The sequence below is a fragment of the Muntiacus reevesi genome, chromosome 5 (genome assembly GCF_963930625.1).
Source record: "Muntiacus reevesi chromosome 5, mMunRee1.1, whole genome shotgun sequence".
Classification (NCBI taxonomy): Eukaryota; Metazoa; Chordata; class Mammalia; order Artiodactyla; family Cervidae; genus Muntiacus; species Muntiacus reevesi.
This window is the reverse complement of record NC_089253.1, coordinates 125304850-125330838: the sequence shown is the minus strand read 5'-3', so window position 1 is coordinate 125330838 and position 25989 is coordinate 125304850. Positions and strand designations below refer to the sequence as shown.

Here is a 25989-nt window from a genome sequence, read left to right as displayed (position 1 = left end):
CGCCCCAGGCTGATGTCACGGCGCAGGGCCGCCCCCAGGGCCGGGCCGCGCCGGCTGCGCTCCGGGAAGCCCCTGTGCGCCCCGCCGCAGAGGAAGCAGCGACTCGCTGTGCCCGGAACTTCTCAGCGGTCCCGGCCGCGGACGAGGGTGGAGATGCACGTGACCCGTGATCCACGAGCCAGGAGCCCAGATAAACGTGTGCCACGGGAGAAGGGGGGTCGTCGTGCTTGTCCTGGGGGCAGGATGTCAGGGACGCGGGGAGGGGGCGCCGCGCCCCGGTTAGGGCAACCCCCTACCCGGAGGATTGATCCCGCCCCTTCCGCATACCCGCTGGTCCCCAGGCTTGGACAGTCCGCTCCTAGGCCTTGGTCCCCGTCTGTGAAGGGAGTATAATCCACAGGGAAGTGGGCTTATGACGGGCAGGGGAGATCCTATAGGCTTAGCACGCCTTCAGTAGTGCCCTTCTATGACGGTCACCCCGCCTCCAACAGCTCTGTCCCCTCGGCCTTCCCCAGTCGAGGAGCCCCCTCCGCCCCCCAAACAGCAGCTCTGAGAAGTGGGTGTGACGCTGGGCTTTTCTCCGGGCCTCGGAAAGCTGCCTTGGGGTAGCTGCTGGTGACTGGGCCACCCAGGGCGCCCGCTGCGGGCATCTCAGAGGGCACAGGGGCGCCCAGCTCTTCCCTGGGTGCAGGAACAGCCCAGAAACCCAGTGGCCTGGACGGGGAAGGAGCAAGGAGTACCCAGGCCCCTGGCCGGAGGATCTTGATGGGGAGCAGAGAGCACCAGGCTTTCAAGGAAGGTGCCATCCTGTTCCCGACGATCCTGCCAGCCTCTGGGTCCCAAGGCTCACTGCCCTTGAGGCTTGTGGATCTGGACTCAGAGGGTCATGGAAATCTGAGGCGCTCGTGTGCCCAGGGCCTGGGGCACCTCCAAAGACAGAGCACTTTCTTTTTGTTTGTAGTTGTTGTAGCTCGTTCACCACGTTTCTAAGTCAAAAGGGAACGCCCTCTGACCCTCCAGACTGGATGGCACAGTTGGCGCTGACTGCAGCCTGAGCAGGCACGTGGCACACTCGGGTGCCCACTGCACTGTGGCTGTGTCCACGGGGTGGGCGCCGTGTGCCCCTCCCTGCTGCCCTCTTGGCTGCTGCGTCTCTGGGAGAAGGACGCCCCCTCTGCTCAGGGCAGTGCACTGGGGGCAGGCCCCTCCCCGAGGTCACCTGAGGATACAGATGCTGCTGGACCAGGGTCAGAACCTCAACACTCACAGCCGTCCTTTAAAGCCCCAGGCAGCTGAATCAACTCTTCCAGGAATAAAGTCAGGAATCTTACAGTTCAGAAAATGAAAGATTTGTCTAAGCTTTTCTTACTTTCTACCCTAAGAACATCTTTCCCTGGGCCAGGCCCTCCGTACAAACAGGGCCCTCCCAAGATTGGGAGCACTGACCCCACCGGGATTTCTTGCAGATCAGGCCCTTCTCATCTGACCCAACCTCAATGTAGGAGGAAAACCCAGGGGGACTGCTGGTCACCCCACACCGAGCGCGCAACGCAACAGGCATGTTGCCCTGCAGAGCAGCAGCATCAGAACCCGTGGCCCACTGCCCAGACGTGCCCGTCTCCCGGGAGCATCGTGCCTCCCTTCGGCTGCCCCATCCCATGGAGTTGTACAGAAGGGCCTTTCCTTCTTTGGTCTGGGTTTGTCCTGCCTGGGTGGGGAAGCTGCTGGAAGACTTCCCAAGTGAGGACAGTTAACGTGTGCTGGGAAGTGGTCTTAGGGCAGGTCTGGGGAAAGGCCAGCACACCTGGATTCTCCTGCAGGCTCTTAGAGAACCTCGTAAATGGGGGACTGTGTGCCGAGTCCTGCCCCCGGGAGAGCTGCTGAGAGCAGGGAGCCGGTGCTGCTTCACAGGGAGCTGAGGCAGCAGGATGGCCCCAGGCCACGCAGTGACCCAGCACAGGTAACCCTTCTCTGGGGGGAGACCATAGGGTCACTGAGAAAGTGAATCTTTGCAGGGCTGAGCGTCTGCCAGGAGCTGCACGGGCACATGGGGGGCGAGGGGGCGAGGAGGACAGAGGCAGACGCACACGATGACCACACGCCCAGGGCAGGCACAGCCACTGCACAGCCAAGCGGGCCCTGAGACAGCAAGACCCGCAGATGACCGGGGCTCTGACGCTCCAAGGGAGCCAGGGCTGAACCCGTATTGTGAGTCTCAGATCCGTCATCAAGGATTTAAAATAATGATATTGGGACTTCCCTGGTGGTCCAGTGGTTAGGGCTCCTAACCGTCACTGCTGAGGTCCCAGGTTCAGTCCCTGGTAGGGGAACTAGACCCCACACGCCACAGGTTGCAACCAAAGATCTCGTTTGCCCCGAATGAAGACCTGAAATAAATAAATGAATATTAAAAAAAAAACTGAGATCAGATTCATGCTTACAAGAGGCAGGGAGAATTGGATGAAGGCAATCAGAAGGTATAAACTTCCAGTGATAAGATTGTAAGGTATAGTTCAGGCTGAGGCAGAAAAGGAAAGAGGGCCTCAAGGTAGGTTACCTTTATTCAGGCAAGGAGGAGCGACAGTCGGCCTAACGACCAGGCTGAGTGCTGGGAGGGATCAGGGAGGCTCCATATTTATAGGGAGGTTTGTGGAAGTGATAAGGGAAACGTTAATCAGGCGGGATGTTTTCGGTATTCTTTAGTTGAGATGGCATTTGTAGTCTGGTAGGGGATGATAAGTCTTCTGGGCAGGTGTAGGGGGTGGAAGGTTTCTGCAGGAGGCGATAAGTCCCAGATAGATGCAACCGGCCTGGAGCATCAGGGTGGAACTAAAGTTCTATTTTGTTTTCTCTGAAGTTAAATGATTCAGCAAGGGCCTTTGAGACTGTTGTTTTCTTTTCTAGGCCCAAAAGACTCCTTCATTCCAGACCCTGAAATCATAAAAAAAAATGGGGAAAAGGGCACCGTATCTCTCTGGCTACTTCCTGCTGGATAGGGGTGACGGTTTGGGGTCTGGAATGGAGGATCATCCTAGGGCCCAAGATCTCCTTTTTCTGAGCTTGGGGTGAGGCTCTCAAGAAGAATGGTCTTGACCTGATCTCGAGAGATAGCCCCAATCCGTTCTTGGAGAAACCTTTGAAAGAGATTGAAGACAGGGTCCACATAAGAGGAATAGAATAAGTACCAATGGTCCCAGAAAGGGAGCAACCAAGGGAGGATCTGTTGGAACAGGTTTTGGGGAGTGTAAAGGTTTTGTAACTCTTTCCTGCGGCGTTCAATTCTGTCTCTAAGTTTTTTGACTCTGCCCTGGACTATGCCTGTTTCATTAACAAAAGAGCAGCAGTCCTCTCCTAGGAAAAGGCAGGTTCCTCCTTTTCTGCAGTGAGAAGGTCTAGGGCCACAGAAGCTGATGAGTTAATTTGTCTTTGGATTGAAACGAAGGACTCCACTACCTGCTCCATGTCTTCATTAAGTTCTGGGACAGCTTGTAGTAGAAATGGGCAGAGGTCAAGAGGCCTCCAATCCCAGTGCCTAGGGCTGCTGCTATGCCAGCCCCAATCAGGAAGGGGGCTATGATAGCTCACCTTTTTCTGTGGGGAAGTTCCCCTTGGGGGAAGACCATTTGTTCTACCTCTTCTCCTTTGAGGAATGTTAGGCCCCAAGTCAGGAAGACCAAGATGCAGGGCCCAGGGGGGTCCAAGGGGAGACATGAATATGCATAGGTCCCACAGAGATTGAAGATTCCCGGATTGGTGCATTTATTTGTGCTGTTCCAGAGAACCCAAGTGGAACAGAAGGAGGGAGTGGAGTTTGTCAGACCAGTGCAGTTGGGACTAGAGTAGTTGATACAGGTTAGGTTTGAAGAGGTTGAGAGTAGGATGTTGTCAGAGGCTGGCCCAATGAGTTGTGTAGTTTTCTGTTGGGAGGGGGAGGTATAGTTGCCCTGTAACAGCCAGGTTGAGAGTGAAGGAATTGCTATGTGCGGTGAGGGAGACAGTGACATGCATATCCAGCACTGGGATGTGTGCTGTGTGTACTGGAAGAATTGGAAGGAAGAGTTGAGAAGGCGGGTAAGGTATTGGTTGCCAGAGGTAGGTTTTAGGAGAGGCCGTAATTGGGAAAGGAGGTCTAGGTGTTTGTAAGGCTCAGGGGTCAACTGTAACCGGGAAATTATGTTCTTTGTGACTTGTTCTTGTTTCTTTTCCCGATTTTGATCTAGTACCCCACCCCCGTCTGAGTACCCCCAGTGGGTAATGGGATAGAAACATATGTTTCTTCCATTTGGCTTATGGCAGGTACTCATGAAACTCCCTCTCTTTTGTACTTTGACAGTGAGTAGGGATTTGGACTTCCCGCCCCCGAGGTTCATGTCATGGTGCATGGTTTTGGAGCTGTATTGTAACATGAGGAATGTACGTAGGAATAAATGTCTGAGCAGGGGCAGGGAGTAGCCAGGAGGCTGGGGAGTGCAGCAGGGATAAGGAGCAGGGGAGTCATGGGGCTGTTAGTTAGACAGTACAGAGGAAATAGCACCCTAGGAGTAGAACCCAGCTAGCAATGTAGGCGATACCCACGGAAAGACGGAGGATAGGTGGCCAGTCCTGAGGGGAGACAGTTACTAGGCCTACAGCAAGGATTAAGATTAGGAGTGCAGTTATGGTTAGAGAGACAGGGAAAGGCCAGTCAGGGCGAGGGGCAGAAGGCCCCAAGTTGGTGGTGGTTTGAATCTGAGGAGGAACAGTGCTCATTAGGATGTAGAATGATGTAGAGAATGAGAGTAAAGAAATCAATTTCGTCTGGAGTCAGGTTGTAGAAGGTTCCCTGGAGCCACAGTTGAGACACCAGTGCAGTCAGGTCTTTGAAGGAAGTTCCTGTTGGGGCGCTGATCCAGAGGTCTTGTAGTAGTTGGGTCAGGAACAGTTGTAGGTTGGAGAGAGTCCGGGTCATTCAGTGTCCTCTCCGATGGTTGACAGGGGTTGTCGCCGGGTGAATTTCAAGGAGGTGGGTGCTGTGCGGGAGACCTGATAGGTGTCATTTAAGGAGGGCAGCGCAGGATTGGAGGTGACCCGTTTTAGACGAGAGAGGTGTACCCAGGAGGCGACCTTCTCGAGTTTAGCTGCAGTTGGGGCAAGGAGGATGACTTTGAATGGTCCCTGCCACTGTGGGGTTAGGTCACCCTGGGGATTATCAGACAGATAGACCATGTCCCCAGTTTGTAAAGGGGGCAGGGAGGCTTGGGGGTCAGGGGCAGGCAGATTGTGGTTGACGTATCTCCAGAGGGCATTGCGGAGTTGCGCCAGCAGAGGGGAGTGTAGGAAGCTTGGTATGGGAGGAGGTTCAGGGGGGAGTCCAGGAGGGAGCTTGGGCCTGCCATACATCACCTCAAAGGGGCTCAGCCCCAGGGGCTTTCTGGGCAAAGCCCGTATTCTGAGAACAATTGGTAAAAGTTTAGTCCAATCCACATGTACCTCGAGGGTTAATTTGGTAAGGGTTTCTTTGATTGTTCTATTCATCCTTTCTACCTTTCCTGAAGACTGGGGACGGTATGGAATGTGAAATTTCCAGGGTATCTGTAAGAATTGGACAAGTTGTTGGGTGACCTTGGATGTAAATTCTGGGCCATTATCAGACTGTAGGGATGAAGGCAGCCCAAACCTGGGGATAATTTCTGTGAGGAGGATTTGGGCCATTGTGTGGGCTCTTTTGTTTGTAGTGGGAAATGCTTCTACCCATCCCAAAAAGGTGTCCACAAGGACCAGGAGGTATCTGACTCTCTGGACCCGGGGCGTATGAGTGAAGTCTATCTGCCAATCTTGTGCTTGGAGGCTGCCTCGCATTTGATGGGTTGGAAAGGATGTCGGTTTAAGGTTGGAATTGGGGTTAGTACGTTGACATGTTTGAGAGGAGCGGGTAAGGTTATCTAAATATTGTTGGTCAGCATTGGATATGGGGAAGTGGTTACGGAGGAACTGTTGGAGTGTCTTGGATGAGGGATGAAAAAGTGAGTGTAGATAAGAGAGGATTTCTCTGGTGGTGGGAGGGTCGGGTGGAGTCAGAGCTAAGATGGCAGGGCACTGGAGGGAAGGATGGGACAGTGCTGTCTCCTTTGCCTTCTGGTCGGCAGCATTGCTGTAGGCTGATATGAGGCTTCCCTTTCGATGTCCCCTGCAGTGGAGGGTGGCGGCTTTGTTTGCTAAGAGTGCTGCCTCTAGAAGTTTGTGGATCAGGTATGAATTAATAATGGGGGATCCCTTTTGGGTTAGGAAACCTCTTTCTCTCCATATTAGGATGTTTGAGTGAAGTATATTATAGGCATATTTGGAGTCTGTGTGGATGTTAACCCTTAGATTTTTAGCCAGAGTTAAAGCTCTGGTGAGAGCTATCAATTCTGCCTGTTGGGAGGTGGTGTGAGGTGGCAGCGGTGAAGCTTCAATTTTCTGGGTTCCGTGATTGTGACGAAGGTCCCCCTGGATGATGGCATATCCTGCAGCAAACGGTGGGGATTTTTGAGAGCTGCCATCAACGAACCAGTGTGGGGCGTCTGGGTCTAGGATGGGCTGATCTGTTAAATGTTGGAAGGGGTTTTGGGTAAGATCTTCTGTTAGGCTGCAGCTATGTAGGAGGGAGTCTGTTGTAGAGGACATGGGTAATAAGCTGGTGGGGTTAAGGGGAGAGCAGGGGGAGAATGAGAGCTGAGGGTCGAGGAGAAAGGCTTGTAGGACCTGTACCCTGGAAGAGGGAAGGGAGAGGAAAGCCCAATGTGACAGCAAGTCTCGGAAGGTGTGTGGAGAACAGATCGTTAAAGGGGCATGTCTAGAGAGTTTATTTGCTTCGGGTACGAGGGCTGTGATAGCAGCCATGGCCTGTATGCAGGGAGGCCACCCCTTGGTCACCATGTCCAGCTGTTTTGATAGATAGGCTATGGGAGCCCAGGTGTCTCCAGCCCGCTGACATAGAAGCCCCAGGGCCTGTCCTTGGTTGGAATGTGCAAAGAGAAAGAATGGTCTGGTGTGATCTGGCAGGTGCAGAGTTGGCACCCGCAGGAGGCTCTGGGTGAGCTGGCAAAGAGGACTGGCCAGCGAGGAAGGATTAAAGAGGGGCTCATCCAGACATCCTTTAGTTGCCTCATAGAGCGGCTTTGCAATGAGGGAGAAGTTGGGGATCCAGATACGGAAAAAATTTAGGAGGCCGAGGATAGACAGGAGTTCCCTTTTCGTTTTTGGAAGTGGACAGTTAATTAAGGCCTGGATTCTACCTGGGGGAATAGTTCTTTGTTGATGAGATATGGAGAGCCCCAGGTAGGTGACGTTTGTCTGGGCTATTTGAGCCTTAGATTGGGATACCCGATAACCCCAGGATCCCAGGGCCCCAAGGAGTTTGGCGGTACGTTGGAGGCAGAGTTTTCGTGTTGAGCTACAAAGGAGGAGGTCATCTACGTGTTGGAGGAGATGACTCGGGGCTAGTTTGAGAGTCTGTAGGTCTTTTTGTAAAGCCTGTCCAAAAAGGTGGGGACTGTCTCTAAACCCCTGGGGGAGAACTGTCCATGTTAGCTGTTGGGAAACGTGAGTCTCAGGGTCTTGCCAGGTGAAGGTGAAAAGAGGTTGGGAGAGGGGTGGAGGGGATGGTGAAGAAAGCGTTTTTGAGATCTAATGCTGTGAAGTGGGCTGCAGTCGGGGGTATGGCAGACAGAAGGGTGTAAGGGTTAGGGACCTCTGGGAGTGTCGGCATAATAGCCTCACTGATTTTTCTCAGGTCCTGGACCAGTCTCCAAGAGTCTGGCCCCTTTCTTACTGCCAGAATAGGGGTGTTGTGTGGTGAATGGGTAGGAATTAGGATAGAGGCTTGAAGAAAACGGTCTATGATAGGCTTAAGTCCTTGTGGGCCTCCGGGGTGAGAGAATACTGCTGTTGCGTGATTATAGTCGAGGGGTCTTTTAGGATAATGTGGACTGGGGGATGATGTTTGGCTATTGATGGGTGATCAGTGTCCCAGACTTGGGGGTCTAAGGCAGGTAGATCCAAGGGAAGGTCAGGGGTGAGGGATAGGGACTGTCCAGGTGCCATTTGCATGCAGAATCTAGAGACTGTATCGAGGCGGGGTATGGTAATAAAGACCCCCAATTTGGATAACAAATCTCTCCCTAGGAGTGCCATCGGGCACTGAGGCATTATGAGGAATGAGTGTATAAGGGTTGATTTTCCAAATTGACGGAGTAATTTGGGCTGATTTTTGGCCTTAGGGGAGCTCCAGAGACCCCCTGGATTGTGAGTTCTGAGTCTTGAGTTGGGCCAGAGTAGGAAGTTAAGAGAGAGAAAGTGGCTCCAGTGTCTACCATAAAAGAGGTCTTTTCCCGGCCACTACCCCGTCTACCCTAAGTTCCGAGCTCATGTTCAGGACACGGGCCAGGGGGCTGGAACCCCGGCCCCGTCATTGAAACAACTCTTGTAGAGTTGGGCTGGGGTTCTGGGGAGAAGTGGGTGGCCAGAGGCACCTGGGCACCCCTGTGGACATTCCACTCTCCAGGTCTGGGAGGTGGGGACCTCCCCAGGGGTGCCAGGGCGTCCCTAGGGACAGTCCATCTTCCAGTGTCCCCAGTGACCACAGGTTGGGCATGCTTTGGGGGGGGCCACGGGTTTGGGCATGCCTTTGCCCAGCGTCCTGACTGGTTGTGTTGGAAGCAGGGCCCGGGGGGTGGGGGTGGGTCTTAAGCCCCGTTCTGGGATGACTTGGGCCAGGCTGATCTCTTCCCTTAATTGCTGCTGCCAAAAAGGCATATTTAGCTTTTCTCTCATGTTCTTTTTCTCTCTTAGCCTCCTCCTCTCTATTATTGAACACCTTGAAGGCTACTTCTAGAAGGTCTCTCCGGGGGCTCTCAGGGCCCTTTTCCAGTTGACGAAGCTTGTGTCTGATGTCAGGGCAGATTGGCTGATGAACTGAACATGAAGGTACAGTAACCCAGCAGGCGTAGTGATATCTAGGTTGGTATAGTTTTGGACTGCCTCTGTGAGGTGTGCCAAGAATAAGGCTGGATTTTCGTCTGCCCCTTGGGTGACTTCCCTGACTCTATCATAATTGACATGGATATGAGTATTTTTCTGCATTTCTTCTAGAATGCAGGTGATCATATGATTGAGTCTCCTGATACCTGGGTCACCGAGCTGGTAAGTCCAGTGGGGATCTAACTGAGGCACCGCCTCATCAGCAACTGGGCTGTCCCAGTCTTGGTTATGTAAATGATAAGCATGGGCTCTTGCCGCTTGCCAGATATGGTCTTTTTCATCTGGGGTGAGTGTGGCATTTAGGATATAATATACGTCACTCCATGTGAGGTTATAGGCCTGGGAGAGTCTCAGGAATTCTTTTCTGTATCTGGTAGGATTTTCAGAAAATGATCCTAACTCTTCTTCTATCTGGCTCATATCTGACAATGAAAATGGCACATGGACTCGGGTGGGGCCCTCTGGTCCTGCCACCTCTCTCAGGGGAAACATGTGCTGGGTACGCGACCGTGTGGCAGGTGGGGAAGGGGAGGGGGGAGTCGGGGAGATGGGGTAGCGGGCCTAGGGGGAGTCAGGAGAGGTTTCAGGGCCAGTAGGTGAGTTGGATGAAGCGGAAGGAGAGGGTTGGCGGGGTGGTGGGTAGGGAGGGGGATTCGTCCACGGGGTCAAACTCCGGGGGTGCGGAAGGTTGCAGTCTGTGGTTAGTTGAGGAAGAGGAGCCCTTTTGCTTGGGAGGCAAGGTGCATAGAAGGACCTCGTGGGTGGAGCAGGCCTGGCATAGGGAGGGCCTGCTTCAAAGGGCCCAAAAGGCTTGGGCATATGGGATCTCCAACCGCTTGCCATTCCGTTTCAGAAAGTCGGTGAGATTTTGAAGAATGTTAAAGTCAAATGTGCTGACTTCAGGCCAACGGTCTTGATTGTCTAATTGGTATTGAGGCCAAATCTGTGTACAGAGTTGCTTTAAGCGGTTAGCTTTGAGTTCAGTGAGTGAGAGTGGTTTGAGATTTTTGAGAACACAGGCCAGAGGGGAATCTTTTGGGACAGATTGGCCAGACCCCATAATTGAAAGGCAAGCAGAGGCTCCTATTGGGAACTGGAGTCGTCACCCATAGTCGCAATAGGAGTTATGAGAAGAGAGCTCTGTGTCGAGGTGGAGCGTCCCCCACCGTCGCCTACTGAGTGGCCCTGGGCCGGGGTTCCCCGGGACCGGGAGAGGACTCTAGGAGCTCTAGAGTGCCTCTAGAACTCCATCCAGATCGGATCTCACCTTAATCTCGGGGCGGCTTGAGTGGAGTGTTGCATGTAGAGCGGTTGAATGGCAAGAGGTCCCTATTCTGGAGGTCGTCAGAGAGAGAAAAGGGGGTAAAGCCGAGACCTGGGGGTACGCAAATCATCAGTAAAGCCTTAGCACAAGGCTTGCACCGCTCACAAAGGCATTAGGCGTCCCTGAGGGGAATTTAAGAACCCTGGAAGAAAAGTGAGCTTGGGGGATGTTTGCGCTCCCAGACTCCAGGAAAAGGGAAAACAATGAGAGGGAGGGAGAGAGAGAGTGAGGCGAGTGCACCAAGAACGTAAGGTATAGTTCAGGCTGAGGCAGAAGAGGAACGACGACCTCAACAGAAATAGGTTACCTTTATTCAGGCAAGGAGGGGCGGCAGTCGGCCTAACAACCAGGCTGAGCGCTGAGAGGGATCGGGGGGCTCCATATTTATAGGAGGGTATTTATAACATCAGGCGGGATGTTTTGGGTATTCTTTAGTTGAGATGGCATTTGTAGTCTGGTGGCGGGCGATAAGTCTTCTGGGCAGGTGTGGGGGTGGAAGGTTTCTGGACAGGGCGTGATAAGTCCCAAATAGATGCAACCTGTCTGGAGCATCAGGGCGGAACTAAAGTTCTGTTTTGTTTTCTCCGAAGTTAGACAATTCGGCAAGGGCCTTTGAGACTGTTGTTTTCTTTTCTAGGTCCAAAAGACTCCTTCAAAGATAATAGGTAGTAGGGATGAAATGTGCAGCATGGTAATTAACACTGCTGCACGGTACATATGAAAGTTGGTAAGGTAAACCCTAAGAGTTCTCATCACAAGGAAAACGTTCTTTACATTTCTTCAATGCTGTATCTGTGTGAGGTGATGGAGGCTCACCAAGCCACTGTGATCATTATTCCAGGATGTGTGAGTCAGATCGCGACGCTGCACACCTTATCCCAACCCCGAGCTGTGTGTCAGTTACAACCCAACAAAACAGCATGACTGACGTCAACACTGACTGCCCCAGTGCCCCTCGGGCCCTTTCCAGTGGCTTCCCCACTGGTCTCCCCAGGGCCTGAAGGTTGTGGGACTATATTCACCCCCTCCTTGGCATGTAAGTGACCACGGGCAGTAATCAACTCAGTGACCATGTGGCTGCGATCCAGGCCCTGGTTTTCCTCGTGTGTGAGGTGAAGACTGGGACCAGCTCTGAGCCATCAAAGGCTCCCACCCGGTGGTCCTGCCAGCATAGAGGGATGTGCCCATCCTGGGCGCCCAGAACATGGGGGGGATTGGCCACCCCAGGGCCCTGAGGGCTTCGGTTTTATGGTAAAAAGTTGTTTAAAATTTGCTTTCTCCTTCACAAATACCTGTGTTTGTTTTAATTAAGAGATATTGTTGAGAATGATTTACGATAAGAGAAATCATCTCTTGGAAAGTGTGTCCTGTGGGCCTCTGAGGACCCTGGGCTGTGACGGGCTCTGTGTGGGGCTTAGGGGCAGCTCTGAGGTTCTTCCCAGCCCTGGATCTCCCCAGATCCACCTGGATCCTCCTGGATCTCCCAGGATCCACCAGGGTCTCCCCAGATCCACCTGGACCCGGCTCTGCCGCGCTGAGGCTGTGGCAGAGGGCTGACGGATGGGCCCACATTCCTGACCTGGGCCGTCAGTCCTTGTCTTCATGTTTCCTGAGGGGGAACCCCAGAGCCCCTCAGGATCCGCAAAGAAATGAGCCTGACGGCCAAATGGCAAAAGAAAGGGCAAGAAAGTTCATGCGGAAATGTCAGGAGGAGAAAATGCTTGGAAGCAAGATAGGGGGACATCTACCTGGAGAGGAACAAGGGCCCTACAGGGGCTTCGACGGGGAAATGTGTTTCCTTCTTCAAGCACCTTACATGGTGAACCACGTGAATATTCCAGGGAGCTTGGAACGGGACTCAGAGGCCTCAGGCTGCTGCTCAGGGGTGTTGTGAAACTGGAGGAATGACTTTTAAGTGACCTCTTCTCCTTTCCTGCCCCCACCCGAACGCCCCATGAGGCCACTTCCCCTCCTGCGTTCACCCAGGGGCAGGGCTCACCGCCACTGTGGGCGGGGAATGGGGGGCGAAGAGGGGAGAGGGGGCCGGACCGCAGCGGGGGGAGCAGGAGGCCTGGAGGGCACCCTCCCGCCTCCTCTGCTCCTAGCCCCTCTAGTCCCCTCTTGCTTTAATACTTTTTTCCCGGTTCTCCTGTCCAAGACCCTCCAAGCATTTCTGGTCGCCTGGCCAGCCCGCAGAGGGATGAGCGGTGAGTAGATTGAGAACAACCCGGTTTAGGAAAGAGCCCTGGTCCACCGGGGTTGATCAGTGAGGCTGAGAGGCGCAAGAAAGGATCAGATCCAAAGAGAGCGTTTACTCGGCTGCACAGCCGCAAAGGTAGGCGGTGGCTCGGTCTCCTTTGTAACTCACAGACGCCTTGCTTGGAGATGTGCTTGGCTTTACTTCTTTTCCGTTTAGGTTTTTTATGTTTTAGGAATCCAGCACCGAAAAGTTTCTATTTGCACAAGAACTGTGAGCACGGCTGCTCCCTGCTGGTGAGCTTGTGAATCACACCCTCAGGGGCACCGGGGTCTCAGCGCTTCATCCTTTTTTCACCGGGATTGTTTGATACTTAAATTCCTTTGACTCTCACTTGAGACATCCTGGGTTCTCAGCAGAGAAGCCCAAAGCTCTGGGCCCCTGGTCGGAGAGTAAGGCCTTTGGAGTAGCGAAAGCTTGTTCGGCCCAGGGCCCCCATCCTCCCCGCAGTGCCCACCGCGCCAAGCCGGGCTTCCCGGGAGGGGTGGGTGCAGAGCGGCAGCGCAGAGCACCAGGGTCTCTGGAGGGCCACGTCGAAACACTGGACTCCCGCCTACCCATGGCTGCAGGAGTCACCCCAAGCCCAGTGGCTTAGACCCACAGCAGTCACTCATCTTTTCTCCAGGTTTCTCACTCCATTTTTCTGGGGTTATGGGCTCAGCTGGAGACCACCAGAGCTGTCTAGTGATGATGGCTGGCCACAGTTGTCACAGGACTTCCTTGCCCACAGGGCTGGCGGCTGGCAGCTGGGACTGTTAGCAGGAACCCCACGTGCAAGATCCCTGGGCTAGGCTGCGAGGGCAGGCGCGCCAGGAGGGAATGCCTGGTCTTTGGCAAACCAGCCCAGAAGGCGCAGAGCTGGACCTCCCTGAGCTCTGCTGGGGTCATGGAGCCCCGGCCAGCTTCAGGGAAAGCAGACACAGACTACGCCCCCTTTCTGTGCACATGGGAGGTTCTAGAAGAGCACGTTGGGGGGCTGAGAAATACTGTTGCAGGTCTTTCGGGAAAAGACCATTTCCAGAGGCAGGAAGGTTACTCCAGGTGGGTCCCTTCAGTAACTGCCTTCAGGGACGCATTTCCTGGGGAAGAAATCAGTTTTTACACATGGGGTGTTGCTAAGAGGAAACATGAGGGTTTAGAGGTATCCACTGAGGATTTTCCTGGTGGCTCAATGGTTAAGAATCCGCCCACGGATGCAGGAGACACGGGCTCGACCTCTGGTCTGGGAAGATTCCACATGCTGCAGGGCAGCTAAGCCTGAGCGCCCTATCGACTGAGCCTGTGCTCAAAGCCTGGAAGTGCAACCACGGAAGCCTGAAGCCCACGCTCCTGGAGGACAGGATCCACAAGGCAAGCCAGCGCCACGAGACGCTGGACGCGCCTCAAAGAGTGTGAAGACCCAGCGCATCCATAAGTAGATAAATAAAAACTGTTTAAAAAGACAGCTCTTAAGAAAGAAAAAAGTATCCACTGAGCCATCTTCACTAAGAATGGCCAAAACATTTCATTGCAGAGGAGCCTCCGAAAAGGACCGATGCAAGCTGCGCTCCCCGGGGGCCATGACCATGCCCAGCTGTCCACCAAGGCGAGGCAGTAGTGGCCTTTGGGGGGATCTGCCAGGTGAGATTCTGCCAAGATGGACTCTCAGAGGGAAGAACTGGGTGGTGTCGCCGCAGCCAGTGGCTGAGAAGGGCCAGAGCCTTGGCCCTGCCGGGGCCCTGTGAGCAGTGGGCTCAGAGCAGGAAGCAAGCAGCACACGCGTGGAGAGAGGTGAGACCCGCGATCACTCGGAAGCCCCCTGCAGGTGTCACATAGAGCAGGAGCGGCCCTCTTTGGGGACAGAACTGTGTCTTGATCAAATTCTGCGTGCCCGACGCCTGGGTTAGTATCCTATCAGAGTTAAGTGAATAAAGGAAAGAAGAAAAGAAAAAAAACAGGGAAGAACAGAGTCAGATGTAAAATAACAATAAAAATCTCTGCTGGTTTCCTAGTCACACCTGATCTGGTCAGTCCAGGAGAGCCAGGTGAGTTCTGGAAACATCCATGACTCATCCAGACAGAGTTAAAATAGTCTATGTGTGTATAGTGCATACTGGGGTAGAAGTGTAAAGAGGCACAGTGCAGGCTGGCGGCCCTCTGTGGGAAGAGAGAAGGGCAACCGGCAGTGCTGGGGGCGCTTAAGCTGTTCTTGAATTGCTTCTTACACTGGATGCAATGTTTACGGTTGTGGTGGTCAGAATTTACGTGTGGATGTGATTGGGCCCAGGTACTTGGCCAAAATTATTCTGGATGCTTTTGTTTTCAATAATTCACATCACTTTTTGGCCATACCTCCCAGCATGCAACAGCTTAGTTCCCTAACCAGGGATCAACCTATGCCCCCAGAAGTGGAAGCAAGGAGACTTAATCACTTCCCTCCTTGGGGACAGAACTGCATCCCCTCTGGGAAAGGCCCTCTGGGTGTTTTTGGATGAGATTAATGATTCGGAGAAGGCAATGGCACCCCACTCCAGTACTCTTGCCTGGAAAATCCCATGGACGAAGGAGCCTGGTAGGCTGCAGTCCATGGGGTCATGAAGAGTCAGACATGACTGAGTGACTTCACTTTCACTTTTCACTTTTATGCATTGGAGAAGGAAATGGCAACCCACTCCAGTGTTCTTGCCTGGAGAATCCCAGGGATGGGGTCACACAGAGTCGGATATGACTGAAGTGACTTAGCAGCAGCAACAGCATTTAGGTTAGTAGACTGAGTCAACCAAATTACCCTTTCTAATGTTGGTAGGCCTCTTCATTTCAGTCAAGGTTAGACTAGAACAAAGAGGCTGACCCTCCCTTGCATAAGAGAGCCTCCCTCCTGTCTCACTGCCTTCAAACTGGTACATTGGCTTCTCCTGGGTCATCAAGCCTAGTGGCTTTCTGACCAGAACTATACCACCAGCTCGCCTGGTTCTCAGGCCTTGAGACTCAGACTGGAAGTAAACTGTTGGCTGCCCCGGGTCTGCAAGCCACCAGCCCCCTTGGGACAAGTCAGCTGTCATAACTGCCTGAGCCGGCTCTTTGCGATAGGTAAATGAATGATGAATGAATGAATATCCTATAGGTTCTGTTTGTGTGCAGAACTGTGATGAATGCAACAGGTATGCTTGCTATGTTATTTCCATACCTTTAGCACGTCTAAAATATTTCATAATAAAATTGTAAATAAATAAATGACAAATGGTGTTAAGATGTCAGATGCCGTAGCAGTCAAGCAGAATGAGAGCTGGGAAGCGCACCCGAGACTCACCTCCCAGCAGGCCAGCGGCACATGCAGAGCAGACCCGCTGGTGACGGCAGCGGGTGGGGGAGTGTGCACCTGGAGGAGGCTAGCTGTGCCGAGGGGCGAGGCCTGGTCTGTGCGAGGGTCGGGACAGGGTAGAAGAAGGGAGTCAGGGAGGTGTGACCTCACTTCTCCTGGTGGCTCCCGCCCTCATTCTGTTGGAACTACTGGAGTCTGGTGCTTTGATCCCTGGGAACACTGCAGTAAGGATTCTGGAAACTGCATCCCTAGGGCACACAAAATGATTGTTAACTATCTAACCACAGGCAGATTCTCCAGATGTCGGCTTTCTTGGTAGCGGTTTTCCAAAGTGTAACACGAAGCCCTCTCATAGAAGAGGAGAGAGCACAGCGTTAGTCACCCCATGTCAGCCCAGGTTCAAGGGACGCAGCAGACCCACAGAAACTTGTTCTCAAAGTTCAGTGTTTCCTTTTCTTTCCGGTTGAGTAGCTGAACTTGGCTGGTGGCATCTTGCTGACGGTTTCTTGGGCAGCTGGGAGCTGACCAGGCCACGGAGGCTGGAGGACACGCCAGCAGCCCACCTCCCTCCTCCCAGAAGCTCCATCTAGGTTTCATTCTGATTCCTCCTTGGCCTCATCCGAGAAGCCCAGCAGGTCCTAAGCCGGACTGTCTCTTCCCACCCCTCCTAGATGCCTAGCCGGGCCGCCCACACTCGGTCCCCAGCCGCCGGCAGGGGTCAGCAGCGTCCCATGGCTGGCTGGGGCCACCGCCCCCCCGGGCTGTGGGTCCTGGCGGGTCGGGGTTTACGGGGAGCTTGCTGCAGGGACCTCGCCAGCTCGAGGATCCCCTCCCTGGTGGGTGTGGGGGTGGGTGTGTGATCCAGACGGCGGCCCCACTGATTCACTGCCTGGCTCTCTCCTGGGACGTTTTCACGTGGATTGACACATGCGATGCTGTGTGTGTGTGTGTGTGTGTGTGTGTGTGTGAGAGAGAGAGAGAGAGAGAGAGAGAGAGAGAGAGGAGGAGGAGAGAGATAACGCCCTGTTGAGGTTTTCTCAGGGACCTCGAGTTCCCGGCTGGGTGTGGGCCCAGCTCGCCGAGGAGTCTCACGAGGCTGCTGTGCCCCACCCCGCCCCCCTCAGCTGGAAAGGGGGCCCTCCGACTGGCACCCCCTGCAGAGGCCTCTGCAGACGAGCCCCGCAGCCAGCTCATCCCTTGTTTGCAGACATGCCCCCCCCCACCCCACCCCCAGCCCATGGCCCACTCTCTCCCAGCTCCGGAGGCCTCTGCCTCCCCCAACCACTGCTCCAGCCCACCCCTGCCTCTGGGACGACCCCCGGCCTCCCCACACCCAGGTGGGGGCGCCCAGAGAACCAGAAACCCCCGTGGGAGAGTTGCAGGGCTGGATGCGGGCTCAGTCTGTGCCAGACACGGGCCCAGCCCCCTCGAGGCAGCCTCGCCTGCATAGGAGGACGCTGGCCTGCCCTCCCTGGAGTAGAGCAGCTGACCTGGGCGGCAGGTGCGGGCCGGCAGGCGTCCTGGCTGCCTCAGGGCGCGTCTGTAACCAGGGAGGGGCAGCCGCAGCCAGCAGGCACATGCGCCACCCCAGACCGGGGGAAGCGGGTCGCCACAAATATGAGGGACTGGGGTCAGCACTCACAGAGACCCTCCTCCCAGCACCCCAAGGAGGGACCCCCCTGCAGCCTCAAGGCCAGAGCCCCGTCCTCCCGTCTCTGCCCAGCCCTCTGGCTGCAGCGGCTGCTGCCTCCTCCCTGGCCGAGGAGTGCAACTTGGCCAAGCCTCCACAGGCTGGATGCAGCTCCTGGAGGGAAGTCCCGGAAAGAAGTCTCTCCATATATGCACATGACCTCTCATCATATCCGTGCCTCAAACTGCAGGCAGTTAAAGGGCAGGGGGATGTTCGGGGCTCCTGGTGTGAGCCAGGTGCTGGGTCCAATGTTTCACTGACATCATCTCATCACATCTGCCCAACAACCCTGCCACACGTGTACTGTCAAGAGCCCCTGTCTCTCAGGGGACAGACGCCAGTCACGGTCATGTCACACAATCAGGATGCGGTGACTCAGAGATCCGACTACAGCCTTGACTCCATGGGGCTTCCCTGGTGCAGACAACGAAGAATCTGCCTGCAATGCAGGAGACCTGGGTTCAATCCCTGAATCGGGAAGATCCCCTGAAGAAAGGCAAGGCAACCCACTCCAAAATTCTTGCCTGGTGAACTCCAAGGACAGAGGAGCCTGGTGGACTGCAGTCCACGGGGCCGCCAAGAGTCAGACGCGACTGAGTGACCAACACACACACGACTGCAGAGCTTGTAGTCTCTCCCCGGGGACGGGCCTGGCCCCTCCTGTCCCCTGGCGCACCACACCCTGGGGCCCATCCCCTCCTCCTAGGGAGCGAATTCCCCCCTACCCCCAGCCTCCACCCCTGCTCACCGTAGCCAAAGTCACCTCCACAACACCATCACCAGGTTCACTGGGCAACTCACACCCCACCCAACACACCCTGTCGCTGCCCCTGGCACCAGAGGGGACCCCGCGGCCTCCAAATCCTCAGGGGCCAGGCCCAGCCCTTGCCCTGTGGGGGACGGCTCCCAAGCCAGCTTCCGCCGCCTCGTGTCCAGCCCCCTCCCGCAGCCCTACTGCGTCTGAATCTTTCTCTCCTCTGCCTTCCGTACACCTGGGTGTTCCATCTCTTCCCTCTTAAGACACTTGTGTTCTGGCCTCACCGTGTGGCCTGTAGGACCTCAGTTCCCTGACTAGGGACTGAAACCAGGCCCTTGGCAGTGAGACCGTGGAGTTCTAACCACTGGTCCACCAGGGAATGCCCACAAGACACGTCTTAATATGTTAAGAATAATTACAGATTTATTAAGGGCATCTTACCATCTTACTCGTCATCACGTAACTAAAGCTGGATATGTTCTCCTTGTAAAAACAACCCCAGCAACGCAAACACACGGGAAGGACTGACAGGCCCCTGGGTGACTCTCCTCCGGCAGGAACCACTGCCATCAGTGTGGAGAGTTTCCAGAGCTCTCTGAAAGCGTGTTTTCATACAGGTGTTAATACAGTGCTCACAGAAATGCACGGCTTTGTGGGGCATCTTTTGACATAACTTGGATCACAGTGTGCAAACTGTTTTGGAAATTTTACTTCTCTCAATGCAGAGCAACAAGACCCTGCAGTGGTGTTGTGTATGCTACCAGCTCCTATGCGAGTTCTGGGTGGAGAGACGCTGTATCTTACTGAGGTCTTGAGAGTCTAGCTTGGGCTCTGCTTTCTGTCACGTGACCAAAACTGACTACACAGTTTACAGGGGCTTGTGTGAAAAAAATGTGGAATCCTGTGTTTAAAAACTTTGTAGGAATTTGAAGATGGCAACAGCAAAGCACTGAAGCGCGCACAGATCGTCCTCGGTGTGGGGTCTGTGTGACTGCACAGGCCTTGTGCCCATGACGCTGGCCGGCCTGTGGGTGCTCAGAGCCCACGAGTCCTCTGTCCTGACCACGAACATTCCTGCCGCAGCTGCCACCTTGGGCCACGTCCCTGGAGTCCATGTCCAGCTTTCTGCAGCTGCGCTCTCTGTTCCAAGGCCAGAGTCCTGGGTCTTCTGCCTGCAGCACCAGCAAACTCCTCTGGTCCGTGCCTGCTGGCCAGCACTGCCAAGGGGATCCCCACAAAGCGCGGGGGTGCTGGCAACATCACCCCGAGCCTCAGGTGAGGGTCTTGCAGGAGGTCAGATGCGCTGAACTGCCACCCAAGAGACCTGAGTTCTCGTCCAGCCCTGCCGCTCAGCTTGCTCCGTGACCTGAGCTGTGTGTAGCTGGATTTCCCGGCACCTCAGTTTCCATTTCTGCTGAAGGAGAGAATGGGGCCTGACAGTCTCCCAGGCCACGCAGCTCTGTATAAAGGTGATGCTAAGGAGCCAGGGCGGTAATAACTGACACATTTGCCATGTGCCACTGGTATGCCCACTTAATGCTTGAGACAGGCCTGAGGCGGGCGCCGCTGTTTCCATTTTACAGACAAGGGAGTCGAGACTCATCAGAGCAACTGAAGGAGGAAGTGTCCGGGCACGGACGCGTTCCAGAGCCCAGTGTGGTCACGGCTGCCCAGCTCCGCAGCAGAGCACGAGCCACGGGCCCGCACGCTGACTGGGTGAGCTTTCACATGTCAGCTACAGCCCACAAAGCCACTTGAGCAGAGAGAGAGGGGGAAGCGTTTGCAGCCGGGGGGTCACAGAGCCCAGCCGCACGCAGCCACTCCGCCCCCTCGCTCTGCGCCCACGTGGCCGGGAGCGCGGGTTCAGCCCCGGGCTGCCCGGCTGCTTGTCTCAGCTCCAGCGCCAGCTGGCCAGAGGACTCGGGCGAGGCCTCAATCTCAGTTTCTTCACCTGTAAAACAGAGACAAAGATGAGAGCACTGTTAAGGGCTCAAGGCAGCAGCTGCCCCCAGCGGAGCTCAGAGGCCTGGGCTGAGACGACCGTTTCAGCTCGGCTCCAGCCAGAGCCGGGTACCCAAGAGGGTACTGGCTCCGTGCCCAGCCCATCCGTGCCCAGAAGGCCCTCCCCTCCTGGCACCTGGAGAAGCTGTCTTTGGGCAGACGCGGGACAACAGCTCGGCTTGCTTCCTGGGACGGACAGAGCGCAGCACCTCCCCCAGGCGCCCCGGGGCCCCCGGGGGCTCAGACCATCGATACTGGGCCTGAGGCTGGGTGGCCACAGAGGGCACAGCGCCCACACCCACGTGCCCACACCCACGGGCACAACGCCCCCCCCAGCTCATGTTTCAGGTGGGAGAGGACAGGGCTTGTTAGCGGATGGTCAGTCTGAGCACGGAGCACACAGGCAGGTCGGGGTGTGATGGGAATGGTGTGAGACGTGTTTTCTGTCTGACCCACACGTCTCCTGTATGTGCTCGGCATGTGGAACCCACCTTCTCCCTTCCGCTCTCTCACTGAACCCCCACCCAGGCCCTGGTGGGGGCGGGGTCCCCCGGTGTCACCTGCCCACCGGTGAGCACACAGAGGTTCTGGCAAGGGCCTGGCTGAATGTGGATTCAGTCCTCTGACGCCCAGTATTTTTCCACTGTCCTTCTGAGAAGGAAGCCAGAGATTCACTCTGACATTGTTGATCCAGTGCTTAAGAAATAAAGGCACTCACTGTGCTTCCACCCCTGTCCTGCAGATCACCCTGCACGCCTAAGAAGGTGCAGCAGGCCTCGCGGACCACGTGGGATGTGGGCGCTCTGGCCCTGCAAACCCCTGGGGTCCCAGACGTAACACCAGTGAGCATCAGTCCTCAGGGCTCAGCGGGCAGGAAGGCGGGTGGGGCCGCAGGAAATCAGGCCGGACCGCAAGTGCCTCTCAAGCCACTCTGAGGCCAGGGGGTGACAACAGGCTGTTGGGCTGACTTTTTAAAACCCATTTGTCACATTGATGTTAATCCTCTTGTTAACAATCTCCTGCCCTGATTCAGATCAGCTCTAAGCTGGATGGAGGAAGAGGCCAGGGCAGCTGTGGGGCTTAAGGAGTCTCCCGGAGGTCAGTAGGGTCTGGAGGACTCCTGGGGTGGGGGAGGGGCGGGGGAGGGGCGGTGCTGGCCCTGAATCTCACTGTCTCCTTCTCGGCCAGCCACTCCACCAGGCACCACTTCACTCCCCCTCGGCCTCCTGTCCCGGCAGCCAGGCCCTTGCTTTTGCTTCTTATTGATTTTCATATTTAAGGAAAATCCATTTGCTTGATTCAGAGCAACTGAGTCATCATGGGGTTTGGAGGAAAAGTGCTCACAAAGCAGGCGCTTGGCAGAGGCCTTTCCCGGGCGGGGCGGGATCCCGCTTCCCACCCAGACGAGGCTGTGCTCGTGGCCCCTGTGGCTCCTCAGGCGCGGCCCTGTCCCACCAACTGGGCTCAGGGCCTCCGCCCCGCAGCAACCCAGGCCTGCTCCACTCCTCTCGTCCACGCGCTTCACCGTCGGAGGTCCACACCAGGACATGCGGAGCAGAGCTGGGGGACTGGTATGATCGGTCACTCCCAAGTGGGAGGGAAATACTGACCCCACGAGGGAAGAGACTTCACCCTCAGGAAACCACGGCTTTTGCCTTCTCCCCCATTCAACACCCTGGGAACAGCAACTTCCCAACAGATCAGTGTGGGCGGGGCCTGAGGGCATCCTCAGGGTGAACTAGAGGGCGGCTCAGGGTTGTGATCCTTGGTTCCCGGCCTCAGAGGCAGGGAGCTCAGCAGCCCATCCTGTGAAACAGGCTCCCCTTTGCAGGCAGGGGGACCTGTGAAAAGCAAGAGAGATTCCAGTTAGCCCATCACTGAGTGCCAAACTGGATGCAGGCTTGCAGGACTGAGAGATCAAAATAATAACTAAGGTTTACCAAGTGGTGCCAGGCTATTCTGCATGTGCCACCTAGATTATCTTGCTTAATCCTCCCAGCAACTGGACAAGATGGCAACTGTTATTACCTCATTTTACAGATGAAGAAACCAAAACGGTCACAAAGAATCCGTTCAGGTTCCCACGGCTGGTGAGGAGCAGACGGACTTGAGCCTGGGCACTCTGCCTTTGAGTCGTTACATCCACAGGGCAAGGACTCGCCTGTGTGGCCCTCTGGAACAGTCTGTCCTTCTCCCCACCAAAACAGACAACTCATTCCTTTCATGGGCAAAGAAGACATCAAAATCGTTTTCTCTGATCAGTTGAGAACTTCCTCCATGTCACAGCCAGTCCACTGCCTAGCGCGCCCTTATCATGCTCTGTGTGCAGGGCCACTGTGACCCGCCTGACTGGAGGGGCTGGGCAGGACTCTGCTGACCCTCTGCACACAGCGGATGTTGCAGGCGGACGTTCTGGGACCTCCCAGGGACCTAGCCCCATTGTCAATCTGAATGTTCCGTGGAGCTGGCTGCCTCTGGGCTCAGGCTGCTGGCTGCTTGGTCCCACAGCTGCCTTTCTCAGGGGCCGGAGGCTCCAGAAGCTGGGGCCACTTGACATCCGCGGGCCTCCCAGGAGGCACGGTCCAGGGAAGCCACGTGGCCTGGCCCCCACTCCAGTCGGTCTGCGGGTCCGCTGCTCCTTTCCTTTCCCCCTCCTGCCCTCCTCCCCGTCCCAGGACCTAGAAGGAGGCGGGACAGGCCAGGGTCAGGAGGTGGGATGGAGTCCCCGGGCGTTTCACTGAGCACAGCTACTTGCCAGGCCCTGCTGGAGTCTCCCCGCCTCTCTGCCCCCGGGTCCCACGCCAGACCGCGGAGCAGAGAGGAAGGAAGGGGGCCCGGGCGGAAGGGCGGGGGGCGACCCATCTGTCCCGGCGCCTCGGGACGGCGGGGCGGCCGCAGCCCGAGGGAGCGCGGGGCGGGGGCGGCGGTCCCCGGGCCTAGGAAAGGCCCGATTGTGCGGAGGCTTCCTGCCCCCCACCCAGCTCCGCCTTTCTGCGGCCGCGGAGGCGGGACGGAAGGCGAAAGCAGGAAAGGGTTACGGGAATAGCTTTCCAATGACAAAGTCTGGAAGGGCCCGGCGCCTCCGCCCCTCTGTGGGTTCGACTGGCACAGCGCGGGGGGGAGCGGGCGCTTGGCGGCGCAGCCTCCGCCCCTGGCCCGGGGAGGCGGCCGGCGTGTGCCCGGGGCAGCGGGTCAGCAGGCTCCGCCCCGCGCCCGGCCGGGGACGCACTTTGTTCGGGATGCCTCCTCTCTCCGCGTCGTGGGCCCGGCGCCGGCGGCTGCCCTAGTGCTACCCGCGGCCGAAGCGTGGACGCCGAGACTCCACGAGACCCGACCCGGCGCGGGAGCCCGAGAACTTTCTTGCGGCGCAGTCCGGATGTGCAGCTGTGCGCGGCGGCGGCGCGGAGCCCGGGCCCCGGGGCGCAGGCGCGCGGGTGAGTGGTCCGCGCGGGGACCGGAGGGTCGCCGGGCGGGTTCCGGGGCGGGGCCGGGGGCGTCCTGCGGAGCTGGGCACGAGTCCCGGGATGTGGTCTTGCGCCCTCGGGAGGCTGCGCGCGGGGAGCGGGAGAGGAGCTGGAACAACCACGCGAGAAGGTCCCCACGGGGCTGCGCGTCTGTGCAGGAGTCGGCTTGTCGGGGGCCGTCCCGGCCCACCCCGTCTGGGCCGCGTTTTCGTTCCCTTGTGGTGTAATTTAAAGGGTGTTGAGATCCTATGATCAGAGATACCGGGCGCTACGTTATTACACACGCGCGCGCACACACACGCACCCTGTCCACATCCTCTTCCATCCCAGCCGAGCGCAGTGAACAGCAGGTGACCTTGGCGGCTGTTCCAGAAAGCGTTCCCTGGCTCCGGGATGCGCGGAGAAGCGCCCTCGGGCAGGTCCTCGGAGGCCGGCCTTGGCGCGCGCCTGAGAAGGCTTCCCGGAGCCGCCGGACTCGGAGCCCACCAAGGTGTTGGGCCCTGTGGTCCCTTCTGTGCTCAGAGCCACGGAGACTGGTCGGAGCATAAGGAGCCGGCCGGGTCTGCTCTGGGCCGAGAGGGGAGGCTGAATGGCGGGGCGGAGGGGCGGGGTGCAGGGTGACCCCCACCGGGCAGATGGGCTCCTCGCCCTGGCGCAACAGAGGAACCTCAGCTGGCGAGTCACGGGACTCTGTTAAGAGAGCCCGGGGCTCAGCCGGTCCCGCGTCTGGGCCGCGCATCCCCGCGGCAGTGCTTTATCTGGCTTCCTATTTCAGCGGTTGGGACACTATTGGCTCGTTCAAATTCAATGCTGAGGAGCCTGCGGCCTTGTTCGAACCGCAGAAGTAGGGGGTTTGCCGGGGTTTGCCTCTTGTGAACGTCTGGGTCCCCAACGCGGTGTCCCCTGCAGCTCACTTCTAGTGGGGCCGCTGACTTCGCACAAAGAACCCTCCCCGAGTGGGCGGGCTGCGGGTCCCTGGACCTGGGTTCTCTTCAGGTCGGGCAAGAGGACTCCAGCCTGCTTATTATGCATGCTTTGTTTTTCTTCCTGCTTTGAATTTGGGTTTGTGAGTCTTTGGGATTAAACTTGGAAATGAGATCGGGAATCACAATGACTGGGTTTCCTCCCCAGACAAAGCGTCACGAAGGTCTGTGCTTTCAGCAGCGGTTTTGGGGGAAAGTTTTTGATCTGTTTGTAGTTGGGTGTCAGCCTGCATTGCTCACTCCCTGGATAACCAGGGGGTGGGTGGTTCCTCACTTCTATACCAGGGGAAGGACACACAAGGCTGTTCTGATCTGCCCTCCAGCCTCTAGTTTCCCAAGCTGCTCAGGTTTAGAGGGAACAACCCCTCCCCTGAGCTCCCCGTGGGCGGGTGTCACATTCTGCTCTGTGTGTTTATCTCCCTGTGATGCCCTCCTGCCAGCTCCTGTCTGACCACCTATAAGGCCCAGCCCCTGGCAGGCACCTTGTAAGTGTTTTCCTTTTCTTCCCAAACCTGGCCCCCTTCTGAGTCCATGGCAGCCTCTGGTGTCAGCCCAGCTCTGGCCCCAGAATGGCCTGGAGTAGAAACATCTCTTGTCCATCTTTTAAAACCCATCTCTCTTCCTCTTTTCATTTTCCATCAGTGTCACTTCCCTTTTCTTTTAAAGTTCTTTTGACTTCTTAATGGGTTTGGCCTTTAGGAAAACGAGTCAAAGGGGTCTGTTCCCATGTCAGCCCCCGCCCTGCCTGCCCTGCCCGCCCTCCCGCCCACAGAGGGCACTCAGGGGAGGGAGCGGGGTGGCTCCAAGCCACCTGCTGGGCTGCAGACGCTGGCTGGGGGCAGGGCTCCCATCTGCTGGTCCAGGGCTCCTTCTCTCAGCCAGTCACCTGCGTGCATCAGAGTGTTTCTCTTCCTGGTTTCTCCATCCATAGATCTTAGCAGGTGTTACATAGGTGTTGGCAGGAGAGGAACAGAAACAAAGGAAGAGGGAGCATCTCAGTGGTGGAGCAGCCTCCAGCTCTGAGAGTCTCGGGGCCACAGAGGGAGAACTGGGAAATAACACTTCATTTTTCTGGCCCCGAGTCACAAAACCATCTTTAGAAAAACACTTCTAGTTCCTTCTTCAACTTAAAAAATCCCCACCAACTTCTCAAGTGGAAAACACCCCCCTAAGAACAATTTCCAGGGCCTGGTTTGCTCCTCCCGCCTCCGG

The 25989-nt window shown here is 56.3% G+C and overlaps 1 protein-coding gene and 2 long non-coding RNA genes across 4 annotated transcripts in view; 2 read left to right on the top strand and 1 right to left on the bottom strand.

Annotated features, from left to right (window-relative positions):
• The first annotated feature begins 94 nt into the window (after window positions 1-94).
• Window positions 95-11249, top strand: LOC136168667 (uncharacterized). Its single transcript, XR_010663339.1, has 4 exons — window positions 95-196; window positions 8812-8946; window positions 9112-9162; window positions 11166-11249. It is a non-coding gene; the product is annotated as an uncharacterized lncRNA (long non-coding RNA).
• Window positions 11250-19707: 8458 nt separating this feature from the next.
• On the bottom strand, window positions 19708-23172 carry LOC136168665 (uncharacterized). The gene is made up of 3 exons (XR_010663338.1): window positions 22359-23172; window positions 21941-22171; window positions 19708-20280 (listed from the first exon to the last, which is right to left on the bottom strand). It is a non-coding gene; the product is annotated as an uncharacterized lncRNA (long non-coding RNA).
• An 11-nt stretch (window positions 23173-23183) lies between these two features.
• NAV1 (neuron navigator 1) overlaps window positions 23184-25989 on the top strand; it is a 205311-nt gene continuing 202505 nt past the window's right edge. For both annotated transcript variants that reach the window (XM_065936376.1, XM_065936375.1), the window contains exon 1: window positions 23184-23764. The gene's annotated coding sequence lies outside the window, so the exon portion shown is untranslated. The remainder of the gene's footprint in view (window positions 23765-25989) is intronic.